The 16,822-nt window shown below is 44.5% G+C and overlaps 1 protein-coding gene across 4 annotated transcripts in view; it reads right to left on the reverse strand.

The window, feature by feature from the left end:
- Trmt9b (tRNA methyltransferase 9B (putative)) overlaps positions 1-16,170 on the reverse strand; it is a 46,985-nt gene extending 30,815 nt beyond the window's left edge. For 2 of the 4 annotated variants that reach the window (XM_041644478.1, XM_041644479.1), the window contains exons 1-2: positions 16,015-16,170; positions 15,436-15,678 (exon numbers count right to left, since the gene is read on the reverse strand). The gene's annotated coding sequence lies outside the window, so the exon portion shown is untranslated. The other 2 variants (XM_041644480.1, XM_041644481.1) reach the window with 2 other exon arrangements.
- Positions 16,171-16,822: the final 652 nt, after the last annotated feature.

The following is a 16,822-nucleotide window of genomic DNA, read 5'->3' on the forward strand; positions in this document are numbered from 1 at the left end:
AGTCAGGTACTACCACACTCAGCAGTTTTTTTTGTTGTTTAAACCATAATGAAAAGCGAAACTTTTAGTTACCTCTGCAGGTCGTGCTTTGGTTGTGTGGTGCCTACCTCTGTATGGGAGTCGTGTCCCCTGAGGCACTCGGAACCACACTGGCTATCAAACTAACAGCTCCTGTCTCTGAGCTTCTCCCTGTGTTCCCTGCCTTATATCTGGAGGGCAAGACTCCACAAACAACATTTCTTCTTTGCCAGATGACTCTGCCTCAGGAGACTTAGAGGGCAAAAGTCAGAGGAGGGACCAGCTCCTTCCTCTTAGCTTCCTGTTCCTCCCTGAGTTGCCCAGCAACTAGGAGCAGTGGGTCAGGTTCTAGTTGTTTCCGCTCTCCCAGACCAGGTGTTACACACCTAGGAGACGCCACACCAGGCAACCAGGGCCCTTCCTGAGAGATGTGCACCCAGAACACAATCTGTCCCCGGACCTCACGCATCAGCCTCTAACTCAAAGGTTTGGAAAGAGCTCAGAAACTATGAGCGATATTTGTTTTGTTTCCCCCCATTTATCTTCTTGTTTACTATTATTAACATCGTGTGTGTGTGTGTGTGTGTGTGTGTGTGTGTGTGTGCGCGCGCGCGCACAAGGGTGTTTCAGCTTGTCTGTGATGGTCAAAGGATAACCTATGAGAGTTGGAGCTCCACTTCCATCATGAAGGTTCTGGGAATTGAACTCAGGTCATTAGGCTTGGTGACAAGCACCTTAACCTGCTGAGCCATCTTGTTGGCCCAGCCCTACTTCTTAATTTCTATCCGAGGGGCTTCTCCATATTTTTCTTGAGTACAGGACAAGCAGTCTATGAGATACTCAATCAATTAGTAAAATACTTTAAAATCTCAACCATATGCTGAATATTTATGCTAGGTGCTTTAATAATCATCATTTTAAATTCATCAAAGATCCAAGTTTAAAATTTGAAACATAACTATATTAAGCCTCATGAAAACTCAAAAGTAGAAGTCACTGAAGATTGTGACTTGTGCTACCCAAATCATGCTACCCACAATCCCAAGTGGTCAGCCCTAGACATAAGTACATACAAGCAATGCAAGATGGACTTAGTAGGTATTATGTACATGTTTGGATGCACACATCTATATATGTAGTATATAATATATATAACTATATGTATATATGCAACAATAATAAGAAAGAGGTCAAGAGATCATGAATCTGGGAGGAGACACAGGAGTTGTGGGAAGGGAAAGACAGAAGTGATACAGATGCTGGAGCTTATATATGAAGTTCTCAAAAACACTATTAAAAACAAGAATAAAGAATTGAGAGACAATTCTGCAAGTGCCCTTCCTCTTTGGTGTGCTCTCCCCATCTCCCTTCCACCTCCTTTCTCTCAAGGAAGTGTTTCATGTGTCCCAGGCTAGTCTGGAACTTCCTATGCAGCTGAGGATGACCTTGAACTTTTGATCCTTTATTATAATTCTGAGCTAGTCCAGCAGTCTATGAAATGCTGAGGATCAAACCAGGGCCTCGTGCAAAGCTCTGTCACCTCTGCTCTACTTCCCCAGTCCCTAAGTTCTGACTCTTGATGCAGAACATGTTCTCTAACAGCCCAAGGTACCACAAAGCTTTCAAACCTATCACATCACACAGATCTAGGAGCTAGGAAGGGGTGAGGCACAGGATAGTAAGCAGTTAAGTAAGTAGTACAAAGCTCAGAGGTGGCTCCTATTCCCATTTCCAATTGAAGCTATATTTTTTTAAGGTTTCCAGTGCATTTTATTTAAGTGCTTTGTGTACTTGCGTGTATGTATGTGCAGGGCCCACTTATGCCATAGCATGCATGTAGAGGTCAGAACAGAACTTTGTAGAGTTCGATTGCCAGATATCATGTACTGAACATCTATATACTTTTTCTAATCCTTATTTCATAAATAACGTAGTAGCTGTTTATATAGCATTCTCCTGGTGTTAGGAAATATAGCCAATGTAATGATTTAAAGCATTTGGGAGGAGCTTCACAGGCTTTAGACAAATATTTTGTCACTCTCCATAAGGGGTCCAAGAATCTGGAGAAAAACTTTAAGTGTCCGGAGGGAATTCCCCAGTATGCTGAGTACAGACTACGTGCACAAATCTTGCGTGGCTTCTGACTTTTGTCCCACAGACTTGCTGTTTGCAGTCTAGCCAGGCCATGCCAGGTGGCTAATATACAGCATGGCTGCACTCTATCTAGTGATTGTCTGGCACTGTTAAACAGGAGGATACCTACTGAAAGAGAGAAATGGATACACTTTTACTCCTCTGAACACTCACCGTGGCGCTTCCTGGGCTGCCTGCTCTAGTGGGAAGCTGAACACAATGGAGACAGGAATTCTCTGGGTTAGCAGCCAGCACCTGAAAACATGGGGGTCTCCAGAGGCCTCCTGACCTGGCTGAATTTTATGAACAACGCCCAAAGTGTCAAAGTGTCTGTCACTGGGCAGCATTTGTTTAGAAGAGAAAAATCCTTGTGGAGCCTTCCAACTAAAGGGCAAGCCTACATCTTTCCAGACTAAACGATCAGAATCACGAAGGTGTGTGGACCTTGTGCCCCTCTGATGTTACCCACTATGAATAAGCCACAACCGAGGGGGGGTCACTTACTCCCACAGATTTCTGCAGGTTCCCTTGACATAGATGCCTTTTATAATAGCACTAGTGTCTCATTCACTATTGACTTTTAAAAAGTACATTCCTTATTGTGTGCATGTGTGTGCACCTGTGTGCCGTGGTGCACATGTGGAGGCCACAGCACAGCTGTGGGGATTCAGCTTTCTCCTTCTATCATGTGGGACCTGGGGATTGATCTCAGGTTGCAGGGCTTGGCCAGCAAGCATCTGTACTGGTTAAGCCATTTAATCCATCCACCCACATATCGCCTTTTGAAAAGCAGCTGTGTGCTTTTAAGGACTCCTAGCCTGTCAGTGGGCAAAACTGGACTTGTACCAATGCTTCAGATCCACTTGCTGAGCTCGGTTCCAGTTCTCATTGGCATGATGATCATCGTACAATTTACCATACACTGTTCTGAAAGTATTACACCACAGTTATCGCTCATCCACTGAGAATATACCATCTGGCACTCAGTAGATTGATTTTGGTAATTATAGTAGCAAAGTGATGACTTTAACAGAGAAACTGGAAAAGCAGGAGGCGTTGCCAGTCTTTAGAGCTACTTTAATTAGAACGGATGCATTGCTTACACTGCCTCGGTGGGAAAAAGTTAAAAAAAATCCAACTGCAGACATCCTAGAATGGTCCAATATTAATAGGAACAAGACTCCTTCTGTGTCATTTTTAACAGAAAAGAATCTCACTACCCTGCCTTTTAACGTCACGGCCTCTGCCACATTCCTGTGATCTCAGAAGGTTGAGTTTTGTGTGGGAGCTTCAGAGTGAAGCAAGCTTGTCAGCCGGGACTTGTGAGCAGCTGGTGACCAGACCAGAGGTGCCAAGGCCAACGCCTAGCTGCACTGTTGATTCCCACCAGGATGCCTAATCCTAAACCTTCAATGACTTTGTTTTTGTGCTTCTGCCCCACTCTTTATTATTTAACTGGTCAAATGTGGGGGCCCACAGAAGTGGATCCTCTCCACCTTGACTGAAGGTCAGAGAGCTCAGGCCTAGTCTTGCTCCTTCAAGGTTATTGACAGATTTGACTTAATAACAAAGATATCTTGGCTAAAATTGTGGCCACTTGGTGTTTTGGGTATTAATATGGTAATCATTAATATGGTAATCATTTTGTTTGTTCCTTGTATCATGATTAAAAAAGACTTTTGTTTTCTTCCCCTTTTTTGGATTGGCACATGTAAAGATCATAAGAAATAAACAAGGACAGACTCAGGATTCACTGAGTTGCCCTCCTGGTAATATCCTATGTCTCTGTATCTCTTTTGTGTCTCTGTTTCTCTCGTCTAACATTTTTAATCCACACATTCCTATCCTGGAACATACAAACCTTTCGAGAATGAACCCGGACAGATGTTGCCCCAAGGTTCAGTTGCAACAAAGATATCGGTGAAGATATTCAGAAAAAAAATTCACTACTCCAGAGGGAAGCAATGGACATAAAACATGCAAAACGTTTATGCTTCTTGATCCAACCTTTCCTGTGCTATTAAAAAACTTATTTTCATGTCACCCAGAATTTAACCACCTACATTTCCCTTGTCCCTGGAGGATGAACAGTTGTTGGGTATAATGATGTTGAAGCCCAGAATCTCTTAGGAATATAGTCTATCATAATGTAAAAATGGGAAGGAACACCATTGATATGGGATGTCCTTCTTTATATGTGTTGCTTAGCAGAGTAAAGCCACGTAGGAAATCCAAACAGAGATATATAGCAAGATTAAGTGGAATCAAGGAGATGCCATGTAGCTACTGGGGAAGCAAGATGTGCGGTAACAAGCCATGAGCCTTATGGTAAAATATAAACTAATAGAAATGGGTTAATTTATAGTTAGAGCTAGTCAGTAAGAAGCCTGAGCCATTGGTCAAACAATTTTAACTGATAGTAAGCCTCTGAGGGTTATATAGGTGGGCAGAGTGGGACCAGGTTGAGATGAGAAAACTCTCCTTCTACACACCATAAAATGTAAGGAATATCATAATGTGCATGGAGAGGCTCAAGCCACGTTTCCATCAGGTGGTTCATTGATCCACACACCAAAAGTGAGTGGCTCTCTAGGCATCCACACACTCTTGTGTCTATTCTTGTAGTGGTTTGGATGAGAATGGTCCCCACAGGCTCATATGTTTGAGTACTTGATCCTTCATTGATGCAACTGTTTGGGAAGGAATTGAAGGTGTGGTCTTGTTGAAGAAGGTGTACCATTCCCAGGCCAGTCCCAGTTAGCTCTCTCCGACTCATGGTTGTACCTCAAGTTGGGAGTTCTCAGCTAGTGTTGTAGCTCCATTGCCTGTCTGCCTGATGCCATGCTCCCTGCCCTGATGGTCATGGCATGGCCCTGTTCCTGTAACGGTAAGGCCCAATAAACTCTTTCTTCCAGAAGCTACCTTGTTCACAGCAAGAGAAAAGTAACTAAGATGGCTCTTGGAAGTTAGAAGGTGTTGGCGCGTACCATTTGCTGTATTAATCTGGAGCCCTTGCTAAGTAAATACGTGCTGAGTTTGATGTTTAGATCAGTGAAAAGTTAAAGCTGTCACAATATTTAATAAGGGAAACAGCTGAGATGGATCTGTTTCAGTACTGAGGTATTATTTATTTTAATGGCATTCATAGAAAACGTTCAATTTATGCTACATAATTTTATTCTTTCTAAGCAGCTGATAAATACCCCTTTTCAACTGGGGACAAATTATGTCAGGAAGTTATAGAGTAGTGATGCTCTCTATGGCCTTACCGGCTTTGAATAGAGCAACCTTTTAGATTCTAGAAGAATTATCCAACAGCTTCCTCCCTGTGGGGGTCAAGAGCTGCAGGATGCTCAAGTATCATAGAAAATGACATATTTATCTACCACGCATGCACATCTTCCTGCAAGCGATGCACCATCCCTTGTATCTAATACAAGGCAAATGTTCTGCAAATAGTTATCAAATTTTATTGTATAGAGAATAACAGTAAGAAAAAAAATGGAAATTTTTAGAGCGTTTTCTCCCAAATAGTTCTGGTCCCTGACTGGTCAAATCTGTGGATGCAGACCCATGGATAGAAGGGCTGCTTTTTAATGCCTCCACAGCCTGCCTGTCCCCCAGCTGTGACTTCTCACCCTGTCACTTGTCTCAAGTAGGGTACCTCACTTTGTAACTTGCTATGTCTTATCTGCTTTGGGCTTAACATTGATCATATCTGAACCAAAAGACTCACAGGTACCGGAGAAGTAGGCTTTGGATAAGTGAACTGGGTGGTACCTATACTGACTCTCTATAGGCTGAATTGGTTCTGTTCTGTGATGAGGAGATGAAGATGCTGGGGGAGGAGCTGGCCACACCTGCAACGCTGACACGTGATAGCCTTCTGCTCTTCAGCTGGGCTCCCTGGCCCGATCCCACCCTCTGGGTTCTCTCTTGGGCAGTGACATTAAATCCCTGTAGCTGGGTCTTCCAGTTTGCTCCATTGTCTGAAGCAGCCCACACCTGCTTTGGACTTATGCAAACCTCGGCGGTGTCGTGGGGGTGTGACTGTTTACATCGCACAGAGAGGTTTTCAGTTCTGAGTAAGTGCCACGATTATGAGAGCTGCACCAAAGTAGGAAATATGCCAGTGGAAAGGCTGCTCTCATCTGCAGGCAGCTTGCATTGTATTTTACAAGAGCGTGTTTGACATTTTAAGCCTTCCTGTGACAGCAGAGTGTACTTCTCCTAGCAGCGGGAGTTATTAAGTTGGTGCCCAGAATAAACCAGACTGTTTGGGAAAGTTTCATTTTTTTTTTCCAGTTTCCATGTTACAGTTTATGACTGGGTTGGTTTCTTCGGAGATAAGCCCAGCTTTAGTGGTACACTGTTTATAGCTTCAGATTTAAAGCCACAGGCATCATTTTTAACCTTTGAGGGAAGTCATTATAATCTACTTTTCAGGCAAATGAAACAGGGCAAGAGAGCACTGGTTCTAAATTTAAACCTTTAAAATAGGACAAAGCACTCAACCCAACACCCCTGAGTCAGAAGAGAAAGCTTTCTTACAAATGGACAGAAACCATTACGTCGAATCTAAAATACAATGTTTCGTCTCAGGCTAATTACCTCATTTATTCTCAGGAAAGTGGAATGCATGCACTATACGGCATGCTCACAGTACCAACTAGGTGAGATGCGAAAGCATATTTTCAAAATTAGGGAGACATATCACTTTTGAAAACTCATTAAAAATAACAGAAACAACCTGGAATGACTTGGTTCTCTCAAACTTGAATGGAAAGCTCCAAGTTCTAGATGGCCATCAAGATCTTTGTTTTACTTAGATCTTCAAAGACAGGATTTCTCTGTGTGGTCCTGGGCGTGCTTGAACTCAATGTGTAGGTCAACTTGGCCTTGAACTCACAGAGACCCACCTGCCACTGCCTCCCGAGTGCTGGGAATAACATGCACCACCATCACCTGGCTCAGCACATTTTTCTTTGATGCTCTCCTCAACTTGGAGGAACTGAGATATTACACAGCTTCTTCAGGGAAAAACCAAGTCATAGGCAGCTAAATGCAAAACCGAAGCGGATGCGAGGAGTGAGGTTCGTGTATGCCTGAGAATCCCTCAGCATAGAAAATAGGTATCTAGTTTCTAAGGACTGAACATTGGATTCATGAGTACCCTTTTCCCACAGCCATGGCCGTGTTTAGATGAACAGAAAGCAACAGTTCCTCATGCACATCTCTGACTAAGGTAGCTACTATATCATGTATTCCGTAACTAATGTTTTAGTGACTATTATTGACCTATAATAGAAATCATACCGAGAAACAACACATAGAATGCCCTCTACCTAAAAGAAATGTTCAATTAATCTTCAATGTCCAACTTGAATGGATAAATCCTAAGACACAGAGCAGTAGGAATTCAAAAGGCAAACTTTGAATTACAAATTTTAGTTACAAGCTTGGAAGAAGAAAAAAAAAACAGTCAAGAAGTGGCTCAGCACTGAAGAACATGTATTGCTCTTTCAGAGGACTTCGGTTCGATTCCCAGCACTCACAACTGCCTGTAACTCCAGTTCTAGGGGACCCAATACCCTTTCTTCTGCCTCTGAGGGCCCCGTACTTACATGATGGATATACAGACAAGTAGGCACACACGCTACACATAAAAAGCTTGTAACCTCACAGATAATTGGCAAGATGCTTCTTGCCTATTGCAGAATCCACAGCAGAGTGTGAAGTCCGTTTTCTTCAGGTGTGCCTTCACAAGGACCCTCTCCATTCCCGAACTCACTCTCACTCTGACACAGTATGCTATACATAGACGGGTTGGTTCATCTGCCCTGCGCCAGATAAAATGTCTCGCCATGATGAATAGAAAGGCTTCTGCGTGCCATTTCCAAAAGCCTGCACTGTAACAAGCAGGATAGACAGACCATCAAGAATGATATTGTAAATTACTTTGCCTTAAAGAGAAAAAACCAACAACAACACAAACCTTTAGAAGTAGAAAACTCAACATTTTACTCACGTATTTCTAAGTGTTCTGCATCCTTACCGGGGTGTGTAGCTTCTTGTTGGACTTGTAGAGGATACAAGTCTTTCCCATGTTCTGTAGGATCCACAATATTCCTTTCTAGCCAAGTAAGAGCTCGCCCATGTTCTCACTAACTTGACACAAAGCCTTCAAGTTTTCTGCTTAGGAAAGTATGCAGAGAAGCCAATCCAGGCCTGCAGTAGCATGATGGAGGGGCGCTGTGACAGACAGCTTTGCAGGGGCTTGCATTTTATCTGGGTTCAGGCTTATCAATAAATAGATTCTATGGGTTCCCATTCAAGTGTTTAAACAATATGAAACTGTCCGGCAAGGAGGGACTACTTTGCTTGAGGGCCTGTGTGCATGCTCCTTACCTACTCAAAGCTCAAGGAAAATGGACACTCCTAAGGTGCTTAGGAGACGCCTGCTGAGCACAGGACAGGGCCACTATTCATGCTCTGACACAGAACTTTGGTCTTAGTACAGGACATACTGTCCCTGATACCCCTTGAATTTCACAAAACACCTACCAAGACATACCCAGAGGTTGTTTCCACGGTGACTGTAAATCCAGGCAAGCTGACCATTGAGATTAACCACCCACGCTGTCTTAACAAGACTATCATCTACACCATAGACAGCAGTCACTCGAGGGTGTAGCTGTGTAACTTAGCACTCGGCACCAGTTTTAGTACAAAAATGTCTCAATATCTGCTTCTTGGGTCAGTGAACAAATACATAATTAAAGGCTCGAATTTTTTAAATGACATGTGGAAAACCCCACATGCTCTCAATACTCACTACCACCCTTTCAAATCAACAGCTCAATGACCTGACCAGGAAGAGTCACATTGGGATGACTTTTTATCATTTACATATAGATACATATTTACACAATATAGTACTTAGCAAATAAAAGATACTTTTGATTTTCTTTCATTACTTTTTATATTTTTATGTCTTTGAGTATTTGCACGTATTTGTGTACATAGGAGTGTATGTTCATATACATCCAAGTATATACTCATATAAATCATGAGTATATACATATACATGCTATGTATGTACCTTGGTGCCCACGGAGGCCAGAAGAGGGCACTGGACGTCCTGGAACTGGAGTTACAGAAGATTGTGAGCTGTCCTGTGGGTTCTAGAAATGAGACTGGTCATCAGCAGGGGTAGAAACTGCTCTCGCTGAGTGGTCTTATCAGCCCCATTTTGACTATCAATCCATAACAGCAGCTTGGTAAACAACGCTGTCTCCAAGTGCACTCAAGTGTTTTGGCACTGGCGAGAACAATGTCACCTTTACAGTCCAGAAAAAGGGAAGCACAGAGCTCAACTCCGAGTGTTTACTCCCCCGTGAATTAAAGAGAACTGGGGGAAGGAAGAGAAGCTGGAACCAGGGAGGTCATTTACATGGCTCTACAACAATATCTCCTTCTCTCCTTTGTAATTAATCAACTCATATTAGAGCCAAACAACTCCACACAAGAGACTACGAAATAAGCGGGTTTCGCAGACAGCAGCATGGTGATGGCTTGGGACGGAAGACCCGAGGGTTACGTAGGACAGAGCGTGGTTTGGTTTAGCTGTGGTTTCTGATGGTGAGCGGCAGAGTGGCTAACTTACCAGTGTCATCACTACAGCTGAAGAATACGGTCATATGACAGTATGGTTTGCCCAGGTGACATTTATTATTCTGCATTTAGATGCTTTCATCAATTAATAGGGGAGATAATGGAATGGTTTTCTTCTTTTGAGACTCAAGATTCAATTCAAGAAAATATATGTAACAGATTAACAAATTCAACATGCTCTTCCATTTTTTCAGCTCTTCCTTCCTTTCCCAATGTTTAGGCAAAGTGAAGATGATTTTCCTCAATGATCAAGACTAGCCCAATGCAATTTCTGCATGCAAACAAGTTCACAATTTACTAACAGAAGAGAGGTGATTTGCAAAAAAATCGAATCTGACAAATGCAGGGCTTAAAAGAAGTGATTGGAGTAAATTTAAGCATATTTTTATTTTGCTATCCAAGAAACAAGGCATTTATATCTTTTTCAGCTTTAGAAAGAACACTGTGAATGTTGCAAAGGAAAGAAAGAGGCGGCAAAACACGAGTTCGCGGGTGATTCATCTAATGAAAGGAGCAGCCAGCCAAATACTATTTCTGAATGGCCTCTGATCTTCCTTTGTTTTGTGGGTCACGGAATGGGTATCGCTAGTTGAAGCTTTGATGGAGAAGATCATTGTAAAAGTCATTTTCCTGGAACATGAAAGATAGCTTAGTCTGAAGTATCTGCTCAGCAAGTATGAAGACTTGAGTTGCCCAGAACTCATGTGAGAAGCTGGGCATCAGGGCTTGTGCCAGCCACCCCAGCATTGGTCAGGACAAGCAATGGTGGGCAAGACAAGCAGATCCCTCAAGCTCATCCGCCAGCCAGTGTAGCCGAGTTGATGAGCTTCGGGTTCACAGAGAGATGCTGTCTCAAAAAAAATGAAGGTGTAGAACCATCAAGAGAAGATATCCAATACTTGCCTCTAACTCCTGCACACTCACACTTCCACACTAGGAAGCACCTAGACCAACCACTCATCATAAAAACACACAGTCACAGGTAAAAACTCATTTTCGTCATCCAAACCAAAGAATATTTCATGTTTAGATGTATAGTGACAGGTGTAGTAAGGTTTACTTACTTAATGCCCTTTCTCCTAGAAATCTCAACGTCTACACCTACAATATCCATCTGTTTGAAAGGGTCCTGGGCTACCAACTACTTTATTTTTTATTTTCTTTCACAAAATATAATCCAAAGTCAGTCTTCGCCTACTTTGAATTGAGTACTCTGTCTTCTCTTCGTTAAACAGCAACTTTGCATCTAGCTTTTTGGTGCACACTTCATTCCCACGCTACCCCCCTTTCTGCTTTAGAGGACCTGTGACAATTTTCTGGTTGTCACAAGAAAGGGAGCATTCGGTACACCTAGGACAGGAAGTGCTTTGGGAGAAAAAAATAAAAGGGGAAAGGTTGTGTCCATCTGGCACACAGTTGTGTGACAGAGAACAAGGTCACACATCAGACCGGGACTATGTAAATGAAGCAATGAATTGGAGTCAAAATGTAATTTCAAAAACTGAGACATTACCAAGGACACCTATGGAATGACTGAAGGAGAGAGGGGGGGAAAACAAAAATAATAAATCTACCCATATGCAGAAGATGACCAACTATAAGTCCTTCAAATGACCTTGAGAAGATCTATCCATCAGGGGAGAAGGTTTTCATGCTACTACTCTGCCCTTTCCTTGAGTGACCAGACCCTTCCCCAGGAGATTTCGAAATGAAGCATGCCCTACAGCTCCATATTCAACCTGGACGCCTGTGTGAGGGACAGACATAGACATTGCATACATTTTAAACCAGACTCTGCTAATCTTTAAGAAGTTAAAGGCAGATTAATCTAAACCTCGTTTAGGGTGGGGCAGAGGGTCTGGGGGTAGACAAAGGGCCTTGCATGTGACAACCCCAGTGCTTGACTCCTGGTTTACACTTCCACCTTCCAACACAAAGCGCTGGCGGATGAATTATGATAAATACTGTTTCATTTCAGATTAGCTTTACAAGTTGCAAACCCCCTTTTTGTCATTTAATAGTGTATGTGACCCGAGTAAAACAACCCCAAGGCAAGACATCCACATACCACGCATTTCTACTAAGACTATATAAAAGAAAAAAATCTCCCAGGCCAGCCCTACTGCTCTCAACTCCTTCACACAGCCCCTGTCAGACACACCTGAGCTCTGGGTACTTCTCCCAGCCCCTCTGGTTTTTGGGCAGGTACTGCTCAGTTTCCTCTAAATGTTCTTCCTTCATATAGTTTTTGTAAGCAGCATTTCAAAACTGCAGGTTAAATTCCCCATTTCTACCTCCATCCGTTTTCAGTTTCTATGCCTAATATTACATACGGGCTGCCTTGCAGTTTCATTTAGCTGGTGGTTCTGAAGGCAGGAAGTTCAAGAGCAAATATTCACTTCTAGTTAACAATGCAGTAAAGCCTCTGTGGTGGTTTAGAGGATGGCCCCCCAAAGGGAATGGCACTATTAGGAGGTGTGGCTTTGTTGAAGTAGATGTGATCATTTTGAAGGAAATGCATCACTCTGGGGGTAGGCTTTGAGGTTTCTTTTGCTCAAGCTCCTCTCAGTATAACAGACTACTTCCTGCTGCCTACATAGTGTAAGACTCTCAGCTACTTCTCCAGAACCACTTCTGCCCGCAGGCCATGTTCCCTGCCATGATGATAATGGACTGAACCTCTGAACTGAAGTAAGCCATTACATTTAAATGTTTTCTTTTTTTCTTTTTTTTCTTTTTGGTTTTTTGAGACAGGGTTTCTCTGTAGCTTTGGTGCCTGTCCTGGAACTAGCTCTTGTAGACCAGGCTGGCCTCGAACTCACAGAGATCCGCCTGCCTCTGCCTCCCGAGTGCTGGGATTAAAGGCGTGCGCCACCACCGCCCGGCTTAAATGTTTTCTTTTGTAAGAGTTGACCTGGTCATGGTGTCTCTTCACAGCAATAGAAACCTTAAGATGCCCTCTGTAGAACTTCGGGGGGGGGGGGGGGGTACCACTACATCAATCAATACACCCAGTTCACTTCCTTCCTCTTCTATCCAGTCTCTCTCTCTCTCTCTCTCTCTCTCTCTCTCTCTCTCTCTCTCTCTCTCTCTCTCTCTGTGAGTATGCATGCATGTATATGCATGTGTGTGTGTGTGTGTACGAATGTATGCACGTGTGCACACAGATGCCTCCAGAGACCAGCAGGAGGTGTCCAATTCCTTGGAGCTGGAGTTACAGGCATTTTTGAGCTGTCTGATGTCCATACTGGAATCTGAACTCTTGGTCAGCTGAAAGAGCAGTAAGTGCTATTACTATAGAGTCATCTCCAGTGCCTCTATCCACTCTTTATTACTACTCGCTGCATGCTAACAGTGGACTATGCATTTTACCACCATTATCCCATCCACTCCCGCACAACCACCTTCGGAAGAGTCATTACACCCAGTTCACATATGAGCTGGGTTTCACTTTAGAAGACCTAGTTAAATTGCAAAATGTTTTCCCTGGGTGGCTGGAAGTTTCTTTGCTATAGAAGTTCCCCCAGATGAATGACATTTTCCTCCTCTAAGCAGCTCTTATCAAAGGTTCTTAAGCAAAATTCTCCCTCTGGCTACCTAGAGAAGTGAGTTACAAAACCCAAGGGGCACTCAACTGGCCACTTAGAATCACTGTCCTTTCTGTGCTCCCAGGGACCAAATTATGTCAGAGTTGAACTTAGGTCAGCTTGATTCCCTGCAGCCTCTGTCAGCTTCCCCAGGTTTCTCCACACTTCTGTGCCTCTGCTTTTAGAACAGTATTCATCTACAAGAGAAAACCGAAGATCACTGACAGCCCCGTCGCAACAATTCACTCTGCCTGGGACTAATTTCAATGACATCTTTTGTTGGAATCCTGCTTAAAAATCCTTGGTGGAAAGTCACCGTGAACTTTTCTCTCAATGTCAGATTGTTGTGTGTGCGTGGGCGGTAGTGGCACATGCTTTTAATTCCAGAACTCGGGAGGCAGAGCCAGGTGGATATCTGTGAGTTCAAGGCCAGCCTGGTCTATGGAGCGACTTCCAGGGCAGGCTCCAAAGCTACTGAGAAGCCCTGTCTCAAAAAAGAAAAACAAACCAACAAAAAGATGCTGTGTGTAGCCAACAAGTCTACTTGTGGCTTGTTCAAGGTAGCGACAATTCCTTCATAGTCAAAGGCATCAAGCTTTGGAGGGCCATGCTTAAAGAAGCATAAACGCCCCTACCCTTCAGAACTATGCCCAGTTAGCACTTCTTCTTTACAGTCCTCTCAACCTTCAGTAACAAACAAACAAAACGAAAAACAAAACAAAACAAAAACAGAGGCTTAAGGTTTCCTGAGAACCCAGTGCCACCTGACCCCTACATTTAGAATCAGGTTAAGTTCTTAACTACGCAGACCAAGCACTTTCAATGGTGCCATCCTTTCAGTAAATAAAAAATTACTAAAATGCCCGAGGTACCTTTGTACCTAAGCTAAACTAAGACGCACGCCCAAGGACAAACTCTTTCCAAAGAGTGTCAGTACCCTAATCAGATCTTTCTAGAAGTAGCATTTCTTTGGAATGGGGAAAGGGGCCTAAGAGAGAGAGAGAGAGAGAGAGAGAGAGAGAGAGAGAGAGAGAGACAGAGGGACACAGAGAGACACAGAGAGAGAGAGCTCTCTTTACAAATGTGCCCAAAGGCATCAACTGATAAAACAGCAGTTCTCCAGAATGAATGGCTTCCTGGTGACGAGATACTTTTCAACTTGTCCATCTCCTTTTAAATAAGATGCCACAACCAGTCAGTCAGTGGAGGCGCTTGGACAAGAGTAGCAGGCTCATCTCCCCAGTGATCTTCAGCCCCCAGACACCCTCCCCCAACTGACTCTAAGGCACCAGACACCAGAGCTTTAACACTGCCCTAGTGGCCAGGCAGAGATACTGATCTCTGAAAACCCCACAACTTTCCCTTCGCTAAACCTCAATACAAATGATCGCTCCTTTTCCAGGAAGCAGAAAGATAGCTCAATGGGTCGTGTGAATAATCGTGCTTTTAGCTGGGAAATAAAGTGTTAAATGCCAATCCTCACTTAGTCTAATTGGCCATAACCTTCATCTCCCAAGGATACGCATCTCTTCTCGTCTTTTCCTGCACGAAATTTACTAAGTGCATTGAAAAGATTCCATGCGCAGCCGCTAAGATACAAGAAAGGCTTGATTGGAAGGTGTTTAAAACCTTGCCTCTTTCTGTATGTTATTTACCTCAAAGAGCCCAAGCTAATGCATCATTCTATTTTGACTTTCCTTCCAATAAATTGTATTTTCATCCTCAGCTTTGGAAACTTTCAGGTTGCAAGTTAACTCAGTTCCCGCCTCCTGCTGGGCAGAAAATCATTTCCCTAGTCACGGCTTTTAAAGGGAAAGCTACACGTGCACCCAGAAACACGAATTCATCTTCACCTTTAAGCTTCCGAGCATGTCCCCTTGGGCTCTGAGCACCGAATTATCCGCCCATCCATCGGAAACACATACTGCAAGGCAGGCTGGTCTGTTTTGGTCACGTCTCAAGTTTGCAAGGTAAACAGGTTCTCCACGGCAACCGGGATGGCCGAGGAAGACCAGGGACTCACCCAGGCGTGCAGATCCCCGGCGCGTGGGCAGTCTGCCACGACCCCAGTCCCTAGGGGAAGCAGAGCGGCCACAACTAGGGCAGCGGAGACGCGAGGAGCCGTTGAGCTGTGCAGAATAATGTCAGCGCCGGGTCGGGGGCGGTCTCTGCCCGGGATCCTAACCGGAGGCTCGGCCGAGCGCTGGCTCAGAGCTCTTCAGCATCACAGCTGGGACTGTCCAGAATGCAACTTACACACGTCGGCCTAGAAGCGAGAGAATAAAAGGAAGAGGAGTGGTGGAGAGAGGGAGAAAAAAAAAGGGGGGGGGGGACAGGGTAAGCGGGAGCGCGCAGGACGGGAGCGCGGCTCCGTAGAGAAGTTGGAATACATCCGCGAGGCCGCGCGCCCCAGGCTTGCACGGGAACCTCTCCCTTGGCTGGGACCTCGAGCCCGCGGCGCCTGGGAGTCGGCTCGGTGCAGCGCGGACGCGCGGCGGAGCCCCAGGCAGTGTGGCCGTGCTGTCCTGGTCCCCTGCAATCGCTGCGCCCGGACGTTCCAGGGGAGTGAGGTTGGGATCGGGATGACCTTCCTGTCCCTCACCTCGCTCTTCTCCAGTCTCTCGTGGCGTGTCTGTTCCTAAGCAGGAGAGACGCAGGGCAGGGCGGGCACACCTGGCCGGCCCCAAGCGCAGCTCAGTACCTGTGGTGACTGACACTCACGTGACCCTGAGCGCTTCTTTTCCCTTTTGATCTTGGCCGCAACACACACGGGAATATCAGCTAGGTGCCTGGGCACAAGGACGGATTCAGACTCAGAATCGGAGGGATCGAGTCCAGGCTGTCTCCGCACAGGTTCTGGGTCAATAAAAAGGCATGGTTAATCTTTTCAATGTTTTGCCAAAACGAATAGGGCAGAGGCAGCATGGGTGAAAGTGCAGGGTGGAATTTAGAAGTGTCATAGGTCATCGTTTCTGCAATAATAGTGTTTATTGCTTTCAGTATCAGCTAACAACCTTCAAGCCCCATTAGTAAACAATACAGTTACCTGCATGGGTCTATCTATGTACTTAAAAAAAATTCTTGTTCCCCAAATTGAAGCCCAGCACATTCAGTAATGCCTTTGGATAAGAATCTGATGTTGCTAAGTTGCTGTTCTGCTATGGATATTTGTGAGAACTCAGCTATGGTCTCCCCAAAATGTGCATGTATAGTTCTGCTGGGAGGGCTGCTGGAAATCATATAGTTTAATTCCGGAACAGTGTTCCAGCACTCGGTCTACTGCGGTGGCACAGGGACAACTTCTGTTTAGACTTCTATTGCAATGTCAGGAATAACAAACAGCCGTCTCCCCCTCCCATTGCAAAGGGATAGGAAGAACCACCGGCCTGTGTCCTGTCTTTTTGAACTCG

This window comes from Microtus oregoni, unplaced genomic scaffold (genome assembly GCF_018167655.1).
Source record: "Microtus oregoni isolate MIOR12 unplaced genomic scaffold, Mior012 000096F_ref0000112, whole genome shotgun sequence".
NCBI lineage: Eukaryota > Metazoa > Chordata > Mammalia > Rodentia > Cricetidae > Microtus > Microtus oregoni.